Raw genomic sequence first — 15454 nt, 5'->3', positions numbered from 1 at the left:
TTGATTTGGGAATTTTTCAATCCATTTTTAACTAACTTCCCGGTGACCTAGATACTTGAAACTTGGCACACAGTTCAAGGCTTGGTGACAATACAATTTATAGAAAACAAAGTTCCGTTAGGTGGCCTGTTAATTGACATAACTACAAATCCCAGAAAAACGAGGGGAATCTTGTGATCGATTTTTGAGTACCTTTCCGGTGAGCTAGAGACTTGGAACTTGGGCCGTGGGTCAGAACCCGGTGACAATCCAATATTTCATCAAAAAAAAAAAATTCGCTAGGTGGCGCACGAGGACCGAGATATTAAGAAAATTTGTTTTGATTTGGGAATTTTTCAAACCATTTCTATCTAACTTCCCGGTGACCTAGAGTCTTGAAACTTAGCGCACAATTCGAGGCTTGGCGACAATACAATCTACAGAAAACAAAATTCCGCTAGGTGGCGCGCTAAGTGAGATAAAAACAAATTCTCGAAAAACGAGGGTAATCTTGCAATCGATTTTTTAGTAACTTCCCGGTGAGCTGGAGATATGAAACTTAAGCCGTGAGTATGAACCCGGTGACAATGCAATATTTTATCAAAAAAATTTCGCTAGGTGGTGCACGCATCGAGATATTAAGAAAATTAGTTTTGATTTTGAAACTTTCAATCCGTTTTTAACTAACTTCCCGGTTACCTAGAAACTTGTAACTTAGCACATAGTTTGCGAGTCAATGGCACTACAACTCATGGAAAACAAAATGCTGCCATTTCGAATAAACGAAAATTCCTGAAAATCCCTGAAAAAACGCGGGGAATCTTGCGATCGATTTTTAAGTAACTTACCGGTGAGCTAGAGACCTGAAACTTGGGCCGTTAGTCAGAACCCCGTGACAATGCAATATTTTGATACAAAAATTTCGCTAGGTGGCGCATGGATCGAGATATTAAGAAAATTATTTTTGATTTGGGAATCTTTCAATTCATTTTTAACTAACTTCCCTGTGAGCTAGAGACTTGAAACTTGGCACACAGTTCGAGGCTTAGTAACAATACAATTTATAGAAAACAAAGTTCCTCTAGGTGGCCTGCTAATTGACATAACTACAAATCCCTGAAAAACGGGGGGAATCTTGCGATCGATATTTGAGTTCCTTGCCGGTGAGCTAGAAACTTGGAACTTGGGCCGTGGGTCAGAACCCGGTGACAGTGAAACATTTAAACAAAAAAAAAAAAAAAATCGCTAGGTGGCGCACGCGGATCGAGATTGTAAGAAAACAAATTTTAATTTGGGAATCTTTCAATCCATATTTGACTAACTTAGTCAGAGGCCTGGTGACAGTACAACTTATAGAAAACATATTTCCGCTAGGTGGCGCGTTAATCAAGATAACTGCAAATCCTTGAAAAACTGGGGGAATCTTACGATCGATTTCTAAGTAACTTCCCGGTGAGCTAGAGACCTGCAACTTGGGCTTTGAGTTAGAACCCGGTGGCAATGCAATACCTGATCAAACAAATTTTGCTAGGTGGCGCATGGATCGAGATATTAAGAGAAATAATTTTGATTTGGCAATCTTTCAGTCCATTTTTAACTAACTACCGGGTTACCTAGAGACTTGAAACTTGGCACTTGGTTAGAGGCCTGGTGACGATACAACTTATAGAAAACAAATTTCCGCTAGGTGGCGCGCTAGTCAAGATAACCGCAAATCCTTGAAGAATGAGGGGAATCTTGCAATCGATATTTAAGCAGCTTCCCGGTGAGCTAGAGAATTGAAACTTGCGCCGTGAGTCAGAACGCAAAATTCCAAATGCCTTTTTGTAGGCAGCTCTAAAAAAGTGAAAATAAAAGATGATAAAAAAATTTTAAGGACTACCTTTATATAAATGGACCAAAAAATAGAAGGCAATTTTTCCTGTAGTACAGACATAATCTTGTTGAATTTTGACTAAAAAACTTTAACATTAGCTCTTGTAAAAGATGTTGGGATTTAAAATTATAAAGGTAGAGCGCGTGCTTAAATTTTAAATAATCAATTAGTTAATCCCAAGTATGTGGTTTGCCTTAAATTGAAAGACTGCGCTCCACCTTTATAGTTTTAAGTCCAAAAATTCTTTTATAAGAGCTATTGTTAAAGTTTTTTAGTAAAAATTCAACGAGATTATGTCTGTATTAAAGGAAAAATTGCCTTCTATTTTTTGGTCCATTTATATAAAGGTAGTCCCTAAAATTTTTTATCATCTTTTTATTTTAGGGTTTTATTTTGCTATATATATATATATATTTTTTGTTTATATATCCAGCGAATACTTTGATTTTATTAAACTATATATAAATAAGCTATCTTTATGAAATTTGGTTTTCTGGAAAGCCCCAACATGAAAAGAATTTGAGAAAGAGTGAACAAATTTTTCGTTACGCAACTGATTAGTCAATAATAAGTAACAAAATACCAGCATAGTCGAACTTCGAAAGGAGCAGTGCGCTTGCAAAGTACGACAATTTTTTCACTATGCAAGAACTTTTTTTTTGTAATAAACCCAACGGATTAGTACCCTCCAAAGCCCGCCCGACCGACACGAGGGGCGCACCCGCATGACGCGCGGAATAATATGCGACAAAATACCTGTCTATTAATTTGTTCATCTATCAAAGGACTACGCTTCACGTTAATAAAGTATATTTTAAGGAACTGTTTGTTCAGATATTGTGAATTTTTAAAATTTGATAAGACTTTTGTTCAGATCCGACACGAAAAACACTTGACAAAATTTTAGTATTTGCAATTAATTGCATACTAATAAGCACCATACTATCTCAATTGCATTTTGATCAATGTAATATAATAAAAATAAAAATGTAATATAATATAATGTATATTATTTGCTTACTTTGCTAAGTTTTGCTAACTTTACGTGAACTTAGCGAATCATGCCAAACAAAAAGGCACTTGGATAAGCGCACACATTTTTTTCTCTTCCCAACTAATGAGCGCATAATTTACGACAAAATACCGACCTTTTAATATTTTGATCCCCCAAAGACGCTACGCTAACTTCACGTCCATAATATAAATCTTAAGCATTTGCTTCTTCAGATAATACGAAATTTTGAAATTGTGAAATTTTAGCAAATAGTCTCTCAGTTTCACCACAGAAAGGTGGCACAGCTGAACACAACCACAATCTTACTGGTTTTCTCTTAAATTCCTTGAGCTGCTCAAAGTGTTATGTTTTATTTTTCTTTGTATCTTATTTCTTTTAACTTTTTTCCACATTATCTTCTTAACGTCAGCGTGTAAGAAAGTTTTAATACAGCAATTTTTTCATTCGCACAATTTATTTATGCGCCAAAATTTTTTAAACTCTGCTGCATTTTCCACTCACGCCGCTCTTTCTTTTTTGCAGCCAACCGACGTTAATGTGGAAAATGGCATGAACTGAATTGGAATTGAGTTGAAAAGTTTTAACGTGTGCTGGTTTTGTTTTTCCAACATTTGGATTTTGTACTTTGAATGGAGTTAAGCAAACTACTATGGAAAATAAGAGAAGTACAGCAAATAAAAAACAAACTTATATTGGAACCAGTAGCAGAAGGGGGTTGTTAAGCGAATAGCAACTGCAGCGTCAACAAGAACAACAACAACGACAAATAAAAAAACTTAAATAAATCTGCCGTATAAACAGGTAAACAATAAAAAATAATAATAAGAAAAACAGTTGTAATGAAAATATCAACTTTATGGGATTGAAACAACAACAATAAATTTTTGCAAATAAACAAAGCTCAATAGACTGAAATAGGGTCCAAATATTTAAGGGTAATGCAATGCGATTAATTAAACATATCATTAATTGAATAAATAAATTAAACGGTTATTAAAAATTAAATTGGGAAAAAACCGAAACTACTAAAATATATAAATAAGCGTAAAAAATAGACAAAGCATAAACAAAAAATATTCGTACCACATGATTAATAGTAAATAAAAAAATAAAAGTCTCAAAGTAATATTAATGTTCAGAAAAAAAGTTCATATAAAACGCATAATTTAAAGTTTAGCAATATTAGAAAATTATGAAAATCATAAAACTTAAAAGATTTTAAGCAAATGCATTTAAAAAAATGACAAAAAAGTTACGAAATAAAGAAAACAAAAACAAGTTAAAGCAAAATAAGGATGAAAACTTTTCATTCAGAAGAAAAAATAAATGTATGAAAGTTTTAAAGCGAAGCAATGTAAGAAATGCATTGAAAACTAAAATTCATTAAAGCGATAAAATCATTCGTGCGAAACTTGAAATAATTACAGCTCATATTAAAAATATAAAACCGATTAATACATCATTAAAGCAAGCATGGCCTACAAACATACAAAACGAAAGCTCAGCACAGCTTTGCAGCCGTGGCAAGAACAAGAGCAGCGCCAACAAATGACATTGCAAAAAAGCTGAATTGGCTATACAATTTTTACCATTTCAATAAAAAAACATTACAAAGATAAAAAATCAGCTGTAAAAAAAAAAATATTACAAAAACAATAAAAACTCATCGTCATAGGCTTAAAAAATATAAGCATAACAAAGAACTTTTTGTGAAAAAAAAAATCAAAGAACAAATAATAAAAATCATTCAAATCAATACTGAAAAGTTCTCATATTCCATAAAGTGTGTGCAAGGAAACAAACATCAACAAAAAAAAACAAATGTAAGCATTAAATCACAAACATATGGTTAGCAAATGTAAGCTCATCGTAATTTGTTGAACTTAGTGCGCGTAATACATTCATCAAAGTGTGAGCCATTACTACACACCATTAATATATATACATACATACTTATTCAATCATATTTATTCGTAATAAATTTGCATTTGCAAATTGAGAAACTAAGAAAAGCAAATATTTTTATAATAACAAACAACAACAACAACTATAAAAGTGTTCAAAAAAATAAGTGTACTATAACTAAATATTTTGTGTTCATAGAAAAAACCTACATACATATATGTATGTGTAGGTGTGCCAAAAAATTAACGCTTCACAAAATATTCAAATCGCATGACGAATATTCATCAATTAAGCAGATTTTTCAAAACACAACGAACACGATTATTCCGATTATAAAAGGTAAGTAATTAAAGAGAATAATTGTGAAGAATGATTTTTTGAATAACTGCGCCATGATAAAAATGTGTGTTGGATGGTTACAGATTTCAATAAATCTATTAGAACATGAATTGCAGTTTTTTGCCCAACGTTTACTTGTACACAAGGACTTTAATTGCAGAACGATAGCGGTAATGGCATTAAGGAATCGAGATAGCTATACCATTCATATATAAAAATTATTAGTATCGAAAAAAAGTATAACTTGAATAAAAACTGAGATATCTTTACAAAATTTGACATACTGGCTAACATGGGCCAAGGATAGCTCCATATTGAAAATTTCGAAGATTTCGAGAAATGGAAAAAATGCCTTAGTTCTTTACCCAAGAAAAATAAATGAACGAAACTGGATATGTGAATTGACTAAATAACGACAAACCAAATTGTGGAAACGTTTTGGATAATGGGCGTTGCAACTCCCACATGTAGAAGAAAATAATGTGTACGTTTTCCAAACCGTAAATCAAAAGTCGTTGAAGATATCGTGTTGAAATTTCGAGCTTTCCCTTGCTACATATACAAATACTTTATAAATTTTATAAAACAGGCACCGCCCACATTTGGAAAAATAAAATTTTAAAGTTTTAAAGCCGTTAATTCAAATCCGTTGAAGATATCATGTTGAAATTCGGAATGAAGCTTTTTTTCAAATCAAATGGAATTTTTTTTCAGTTCAAATGAAACATTTTTCGAATGAAATGTATTTTTCTCAAATCAGTTGGAATTTTTTTGCAAATCCAATCGAGTGCTTTTACAAGTCAACTATGACTTTGCAAATGGAGTTTTTTTCAATGCAAGTGAAACATTTTTCAAATCACATGAAACTTTTTTAGAATCAAATGAATTATTTTTCAAATCAAATTAAACTTTTTTCAAAACAAATTAAATTTTTTCAAAGCAAATTAAACTTTTTTAGAATCAAATGAAACTTTTTTAAAATAAAATGAAACTGTTTTAAAATCAAATACAATTTTTTCAAATCAATTAGAACTTTTTTAAATCAAATGGATTCTTTTTCAAGTCAAATGAAATTTTTGTCAAATCAAATAAAACCTTTTTCAAATCAATTGGAACTTTTTTAAGTGAAATGAAGTTTTATCTCAAATAAAATAAATTTTTTTTTTCAAATGAATGAAACTTTTTATGAATCAATTGAAACTTTTTTCAAATTAAATAAAATTTTTTTCAAATCAACTGGATTTTTCTTTTTAAATCAAATGAAACTTTTTCTCAAATAAAATGTAGTTTTTTCAAATATAATGAAACTTTTTTTATTCTAATGAAACTTTTTTTAATCAAATGAGACTTTTTATAAAGCAATTGAGACTTTTTTCAAATCAAATAAATCTTTTTCAAAGTAAAAATTTTTTTTTTCAAATTTAATGAAGTTTTTTTTTCAAATCAAACTTGAACTTTTTTCAAACTATATGGAACTTTTTTTCAGGTAAAGAAATATTATCAAATCCAATTAAACTTTGTGATCTCACATCAAATGAAACTTTTTTCGAATCAAATATAACATTTCTTTCATTTGTTTGATGGGCCAAAGCTTTTATTATATTTCAGTTTTTATCAGAGCTATTTGCCCAGAGGTGGTTAAGTAAAAACGAAGTTTTTTCACAACCAAAAAAAAAAAAAATTGTATGAAATTAGTTGGAACTTTTTCATAGTTTATGAGATGTGCAGGTTTTAAGCCCTTCTTATACACCCTTATATGTATTATTGTTATTCATATCATGACGGCTGATTCATATAACCACGGCAGCCGATTCGGGGGTTGTAATATTTCTTTATAGAGGTGTTAACGAAATCGGCGGGAAGATTTTTTCAGCAAAATTTCGATACCCCGGGCTCGCTGTTAGGTCGTGTAATCACTCAAAGGTGTGAAACATACCTCGTTAAAGAGGATGTTGCACTAGAAAAACAATCTTTATATAAGGGCGTTGTTCAGATCTTTTGTTTGGAGCCGTACATTCTGGTATATATTTGAGCTAATTTCGCCTGTTTTAATGCAAAGGGATGTAATTTAAAATCTTTACTTGTTGGAAAAACGCAAAGAAAATTTAATTTTTTCATACAAATCCATTACAAAAATTTTATTCAAAGATCTCTGGTCCGGTCAGTTTTGCAACTAGAAGTATTCTGTGTATTCTCGAAAAACTGAAATTATGAATTTCATCCATTTATAAAAAAAAACCTGTAAATAACTTTCGTTTGCAACCTCTAACGTAAAAATAAATTCTGGGCTCTCCTAGTGCGCAATTTGGCCTTGATCTTGTGAATGCATTAAGAAAACCCAAAAATTATTTTCATACCTTTGGTGAACATGAAATGATATATTAAATTTGGTCCGATGTTTGTAACGTTAAGAAATATAGAAGATATACTCACCATTAAGTATACCGAATTGATCAGGGCGACGAACTGAGTTGATATGGCCATGTCCGTCTGTCCGTCCGTCTGTCTGTTTGAACGCAAACTAGTCGCTAAAATTTTGAGATATCTCAATGAAATTTAAACAAGGATGTCTTTTTGTATTATATTAGAAATTTGTCGGAACCGGCAGGATCGGACCACTATAACATATATCACCCATACTACCGATCGTTCAGATAAGACGATTTTGGTCATTCCTGCCGCAATTTAGAAAGTATAAACGTGAAACTCGGTGATATATATTCTAATATATCATAGAAGATATCCTGAAAAAATCACTTTGTTCGGAGCTATATAGTTATATCCCATACAATGAAATATTCCCCAGCGGGTTAGGGGAACAGAATATACCCGCGGTAGGTATGCTTGTCGTAAGAGGCGACTAAAATACCAGATTCAAGGGGTTGTGTAACGCAACCCTTCAGGTTGCCAGCGCAACATATAACTTCTCCGAACCCAATTGTCAACCTCACTTATCCGCGGTGAATCCTGTTTCACTAACAGACGAGGTTCTGGCGACCACAAGCTCCTCATCGAACTTGCGGGTGGGGAGGGGGGAATGGCCTGAAGGTTTAATGTGGCCACATAAATCGTTCCCGAGATGGTCGGGCTAGCACCTTAATGGTGCTGTGGTACCGGAGCGTACCGGATCTTTATCCGGCAAAGGACCATCACATCGATAACACTCCCCAAAGCCTTCGGGGAGCAACCTTATCGCTACAACAACAACAACAACATACAACTAATCGTTCATATAGAAAGATTTTTGGCCATTTCTCCCTTAATTTAGAAAGTATAAACGTGGAACTCGGTGATATATATTTTAATATATCATAGAAGATTTTCTGAAAAAATCACTATGATCCGAGCTATATATAGTATATATCCCATACAACCGATCGTTCAGATAGAAAGATTTTTGGCAATTTCTCCTTTAATTTCCAATATAAAAACGTTAAACTTGGTGATATTTATTCTAATATATCATAGAAGATTTCCTGTAAAAATCACTTTGATCGGAGCTATATGTATATAGTATATATATATCCCATACAACTAATCGTTCAGATAGAAAGATTTTTGGCCATTTCTCCCTTAGTTTCCAATATAAAACGTTAAACTTGGTGATATTTATTCTAATATATCATAGAAGATTTCCTGTAAAAATCCATTCGATCGGAGCTATATATAGTATATATCCCATACAACCGAGCGTTCAGACACGGGGGTTTTTGCCATTTTTTATTTAATATTTACCTTTAAAATCGTATAGGTATGTACATCGGTTCACTATATATTTCTTATCTTATACATCCGATTATTTGGAGATTACGAAAGATATAAAATTATTGTTCAGCCGCATTCATGATACGTATGAAATCTTCGGCACAGCCGAAGACAGTCCTGTCCTTGCTTATTTTTTTTATATTTGAGCTCTCATAAAAAGCTTTAATTTGATATCCATGTTGTACAAGCACATTCGAAAAATACCCGTGTTCCTTTATTCGGTCGAAAGATCCCAGGTGCATAGTGTTTAAGACGTATCCTAAACAGTTAGTTAGACTCCGGTTAATACAGCAGTGAAAGTTTCACTCAATACTTAGTGATGTGGGTAGAGGCATACATACAGACAGGTAGAGAGAAATTCTAAAAACTGTTAATTTGGGTTCATTGGGTATATAAAACGACCTATCCTCTAATTTTTTTTCAAGAACCTCAATGTACAGATATCGTCATGGTACAATATTTCAATTTGAGAAAATATTTTACCTTCAATTAGCTATTTTATTTTTTTAGGTATGCTAGTGTTAGTTTATTTGGATTATTTGGCATCAATTTATAATTGAGATGTAGATAATTTATTTGCTGAAAGGTAGTAAATATTATGTATCTTCATAGATAATATTTTCTGTAAGCTATAAATCGATTGAATAGAAAAGTTTTTGCTCTAAGCGATTTAAAAAAAATAAGTAGTAATCATTTAAATAAAATTAAACCTGTACAGCATTTTAGAGTTTAATATTATTTTTTTCTTATATAAACAGCAGCAAACAGATAAATAGCAGTGGCATTCCTTATCAAATATCTGCAATTAAATTCTGCAGCTATGCAGACTCATCTCAAAATTGTTTAAGAAAAAAATTCGAGAAAATTTCGAACTTTTCATATGGACTATTCTGAATTTGTTTTGAATAGTTCAAGTTAACGTCTCTCAAAATTTGCACATTTTCATTCATACAAAGTGCAAACATGTTATTTTTTAAGAAGAAACTGGAAGCAACGTTTGAAACAAAATTTTCGAAAATCAATGCGTATTTCGAGAGACCTATAGCTTGTACTTTGTTAGACTAAAATCAATTTAGCTACGAAATTGCAAATTGAAAAAAAAAAAAAAAAAATTATAATAATAATAATAATAATAATAATAAGGAACGAAGGCTAAGTTCGGGTGTAACCGAACATTACATACTCATCTGAGAGCTTTGGAGGCAAAATAAGGGAAAATATTAATGTAGGAAATAGAACCTAGGGTAACCCTGGAATGTGTTTGTATGAGATGGGTATCAAATGAAAGGTGTTAATGATTATTTAAAAGGGATTAGGCCTTAGTTCTATATTTGTACGATATGGGTATAAAATGAAAGGTACTAATGAGTATTATAAAAGGGAGTCGGCTTTAGTTCTATAGGTGGAGGCCTTTTCGAGGTATCGCCATAAAGGCGCACCACGGGTGAATCTAGAATGTGTTTGTACGATATGGGTATCAAATGAAAGGTGCTAATAAGTATTTTAAAGGGGAGTAGGCCTTAGTTCCAGAGGTGAACGCCTTTTCGAGGTAAAGCCATAAAGGTGGACCAGGGGTGACTCTATAATGTGTTTGTACGATATGGGTATCAAATTAAAGGTATTAATGAGGGTTTTAAAAGGGAGTGGCCCTTAGTTGTATATGTGAAGGCGTTTTCAAGATATCGACCAAAATTTGGACCATGGTGACCCAGAACATCATCTGTCGGGTACCGCTAATTTATTTATCTTATAACTTTAAACGAGCAATTCTTGTTTGTTTGTATAGCCGAATGATCTCGGGAACGGCTCAACCCATTTAAATGAAATTTGGCTCAGAGATAACGTATCACTTTTTAAGACTTTCTACCTAGGTGTTGTCATTCAGAATGTTTCACAAGGTTGCCACCTATTCGAAATTTAAAAAAAAATTGAATGAGATATGCCTATGTGGGTATCAAACGAAAGGCATTTCACTCCGCATTACAGTAGGGATATTTTTGAGTAGGGTTGCCATTAAGGGTTGCCACCTTTTCGAAATTAAAAAAAAATTACATGAGATATGCCGATATGGGTATGAAACGAAAGGCATTCCACTCCGCATTACAATAGGGACATTTTTGAGTAGGGTTGACATTTAGGCTTGGGGTAGTAAGACGAAATAGTGCTCTACTTACTCATATTCTATTAGAGCTCTAAAGGAGGACATTAAAGTTAAAAATCTTCGTAAAAAATCTTACACATGATTTGACTTAATTTTAAATAATTTTCTTTTAAATGAATAATTGCAATTTCCCACAGATTACTATTAGAAAGATTTCTCAGCACAACGAAACGTTGTCAAGCAAAGCTCGGTTGCCCAGGTACTATATGTAATACCACAAACAGTATTCCTGCCAAGATTCCAAGGGCTTTTGATTTCGCCTTGCAGAACTTTTTCATTTTCATCTACTTAATATGGTAGGTGTCACACACATTTTACAAAGTTTTTTTCTAAAGTTATATTTTGCGTCAATAAGCCAATCCAATTACCATGTTTCATTCCTTTTTTCGTATTTGGTATAGAAATATGGCTTTTTTTCATTTTTCGTAATTCTCGATATCAAAAAAGTGGGCGTGGTCATAGTCGGATTTCGGCCATTTTTTGTACCAAGAGAAATTGAGTTCAGATAAGTACGTGAACTAAGTTTAGTAAAGATATATCGATTTTTGCTCAAGTTATCGTGTTAAAGGCCGAGCGGAAGGACAGACGGTCGAATGTGTATAAAAAGTGGGCGTGGCTTCAACCGATTCCGCCCTTTTTCGCAGAAAACAGTTATAGTCCTAAAATCTAAGCTCCTACCAAATTTCACAAGGATTGGTAAATTTTTATTCGATTTATGGCATTAAAAGTATCAAACAAATTAAAAGAAAAAGGGCGCAGCCACGCCCATTTTAAAATTTTCTTTTGTTTTTGCATTTTATTGCACCATATCATTGCCATAGTTAAATGTGGGCATAATTGACTTATATACTGTAAAGATATTAAATTTTTTGTTAAAATTTGACTTAAAAAATTTTTTTTTTAAAGTGGGCGTGGTCGTTCTCAGATTTTGCTAATTTTTATTAAGCACACATACGGTAAAAGGAGTAACTTTACTGCCAAATTTCATCATCATATCTTCAACGACTGCCAAATTAAAGCTTGAAAAACTTTTAAATTACCTTATTTTAAAAGTGGGCGGTGCCACGCCCATTGTCCAGAATTTTAGTAATTTTCTATTTTGCGTCATAAGCTCAACTCAACTACCCAGTTTCATTGCTTTATCGGTCTTTGGTAATGAATTATTGCACTTTTTCGGTTTTTCGAAATTTTCAATATCGAAAAAGTGGGCGTGGTTATAGTCCGATATCGTTCATTTTAAATAGCGATCTGAGATGAGTGCCCATGAACCTACATACCAAATTTTATCAAGATACCTCAAAATTTACTCAAGTTATCGTGTTAATGGACAGACGGACGGACGGACATGGCTCAATCAAATTTTTTTTCGATTCTGATGATTTTGATATATGGAAGTCTATATCTGTCTCGATTCCTTTATACCTGTACAACTAACCGTTATCCAATCAAAGTTAATATACTCTGTGAGCTCTTCTCAACTGAGTATAAAAAACCAAATAAAATGTTCAAATTTTTGAAAAATTTTCTGGAATTTTCAAATTTTTCGAAAGAATGTTTGAAATTGGTTTGCGTAGTTCCAGCAAAAATATTCATAGAAATGTTTTTTTATGTAACGAAAAGGAAAAAAAAGCTCAATTGACCAAAACAGATAAAAATTGCCACTGCTGCTTTTCTGTTCGCTGCTGTATGCAATAATGTAATTATAAATAAATTATTCAAAATAATTTTTCTAACTTCTAATAATTATTTCATATTCATAATCTAATTTGTGCATGAAAGCTTTCAAATTGGTTTTTTTTCTATTTTAAACGAATAAATATTTACATATAAATTTAATAATTTATATTTTAATAAACTGCATACTATCTCATCTTCTTTTTATTCTGAATTAGCAAAGCTTTTATTTGCGGTTAATATTATGATAATAAAATTCGGTATATCTACGATATAAATGTGCGTTTTACAAATAAACATTTACAAATAAGAAAATTTAACAAAAAATGCAAACATATTCAAAAGGAAATCAAATAAATAAATCGTTCGCTGCAGCAAACGAGGCGTACGCTAAATAAATGAAAATATCAAATTTAAATGGCTAGACAGAAAAGGCATATGTAATGCTCTCCTTAGCAGTTTTCAACTAAAATAAATAATAAATGACTTTAATGCTTCAATTGAAAATTATCTTGCAATTTTGGGTGCGCTTCTTTTGATGGCATATTCTAAGTAAATTTTTTTCCCAACAATTTTTCTTCGCAAAATATTTTTTCTATTTTAAGATTTTAAACATATCCATTCAACGAAAGTGTTAATTTAAGTCATATTATAGCTCTATTAATTATTATTTTTTTTAGAAATAAGCTTTTATTATTGGTTAATAAAATTAACTAAAAAGTAAAAAATAAATTGACAGTAAAGAAATATGACACTTTATAAGTTCATTGTAACCTTTAACAGTAATTAGGATTCTTCGTCTGCGACAAAAAAATTCCATACTGTACATAATTATATATTTTTAACATTAAAACTTTACACCTAAATTATTATATCTTACAGTTTATATCACAGTTTTAATTGTTCTAATAAAAAGCGTGTTAAATATTGATGGTATAATTAAGAATATTTAGGACCTCCTTTTCTTATCGTTAATTTTATTAACCAATAATAAAAGCTTATTTTTAAAAAAGTTTTTTTTTTTTTTATTTTCTTTTTTACTTTTTAGTTCGCTTTATTAACAAGTAATAGGAGCTTGTTCTTAGAAAAGCTTTTTTCTTAAATTTAATATAAAATGAATTTTTAGTAGGATAAAATATTGTTTAAATTAGTTATATAATCTTTACTTAGTTATTTGTAACGTTTCTCATCCTATCCATTTCTGTTAATGCATCAATATTACAAGGTTTCTTAGAAGTCAACTTCGAGTGTTAACTAACTTAAAATCATATTTTATTGTGACATTACCTATGTCGCGTTCAGTTTACAACTACTCATGCAGATCTCCGCTCTGTTCCATCACCAAAAATCTGTAAAACAAATTCAAGTGCGCAGAAAAATATGCAACAAAAAGTATGCAACATTTAGCGATAACAGCGATGTTACCTGCGTTCTTGAGGACTTAGGCTTTTATTCCCTTGTGAATACAAATTTTTACCGATAACTCTGTTATCGATAAATTTATCGAATTCTCGCAAAGTAATACTGAGTTGTCATCGGAGTTATACATGTGTGCAAAATTTCAGCTCAATCGGACACCGAGAAGTGTATCAAATTTAACTTGCAAAATTTGATTACAGACAACACACGGTGTACCTGAAGCAAGTTTAATTGAAGGGTCAAAGTACAACCGATTTTCTCGTGGATTCTTATTTTATGGACCAAATTAAGTCAGAATCCAAAATTTAAGCTTTTTCTACCAAGCCATTTTTGAGGAAATTCTATTTAAATTTTGAAAATAGCAAAAAATCAGTACTAACTTTTTTGATCTTTTTTGATTTGTGGTCCGATTAGGCCAATATTTGGAACACATAATACATACAAGAATAGAAATCGACCTATGGAAAAAAATTGCCGCTAGGTGGCGCATGGATCGAGATATTCACAAAAATCTTATTTGTGGTCCGATTTGGCTCCTATTTGGAACACATTATACATACATGAATAGAAAACGGCCTGCGAAAAAAATTGCCGCTAAGTGGCGCAAAGATCCAGATATTCAAAATTTTCGATACGATTTTTGTGAATATATCGATCCTTGCGCCACCTAGGGGCGATTTTTTCATAAGTCGATTTCTATTCTTGTATGTATTATGTGTTTCAAATATGAGCCAAATCGGACCACAAATCAAAAAAGATCAAAAAAGTTAGTACTAATTTTTTGCTATTTTCAAAATTTAAATCAGATTTTCTCAAAAACGGCTTGGTAGAAAAAGCTTAAATTTTGGATTCTGACTTAATTTGGTTCATAAAATGTGAAGCCACGACAAAAATCGGTTGTGCTCTGACCCTTCAATTAAACTTGCTTCAGGCAATAAAAGCTTATAAAAATAGCTAGCAATAAAACAATAATTAACTAGAAAATAATTTGTATAGGCATTGCGCTCGATTTCTAACCAAGAATTCTTAATCAATAGGCCGATGAAAACAAAAACATTATATATAAACCAAGACCACATGGAAGGGTCAAAAAGTAGTTGATAGTAAACAATAACCCAACAGTATCAGTCCTTTGCGCAACGCTTATAAAATATAGTTGCTAAAGAGGAATCCGAATTTATCAGTCAAACAAACCACCGCTTTGTAGCTAAATGGTTAACACAGCGGGCCTAAATCGTACTGATGATAAAGGCTTAGCAATGGTTCTATCTGCATAGCTGCGGCAGGTGTCTTCCTTAAATTAGCAGGAGACTTCTCTTTA

The 15454-nt window shown here is 31.8% G+C and overlaps 1 protein-coding gene across 1 annotated transcript in view; it reads left to right on the top strand.

Moving 5' to 3' along the window:
• Nucleotides 1-15454, top strand: part of shakB (shaking B) — an 840660-nt gene that overhangs the window by 27090 nt on the left and 798116 nt on the right. The window contains exon 2 of the mRNA XM_067785020.1: nt 3393-5114. The gene's annotated coding sequence lies outside the window, so the exon portion shown is untranslated. The remainder of the gene's footprint in view (nt 1-3392; nt 5115-15454) is intronic.

This window comes from Eurosta solidaginis, chromosome 4 (genome assembly GCF_040869045.1).
Source record: "Eurosta solidaginis isolate ZX-2024a chromosome 4, ASM4086904v1, whole genome shotgun sequence".
Lineage (NCBI taxonomy): Eukaryota > Metazoa > Arthropoda > Insecta > Diptera > Tephritidae > Eurosta > Eurosta solidaginis.
This window is presented reverse-complemented; position numbering and strand designations above follow the sequence as displayed.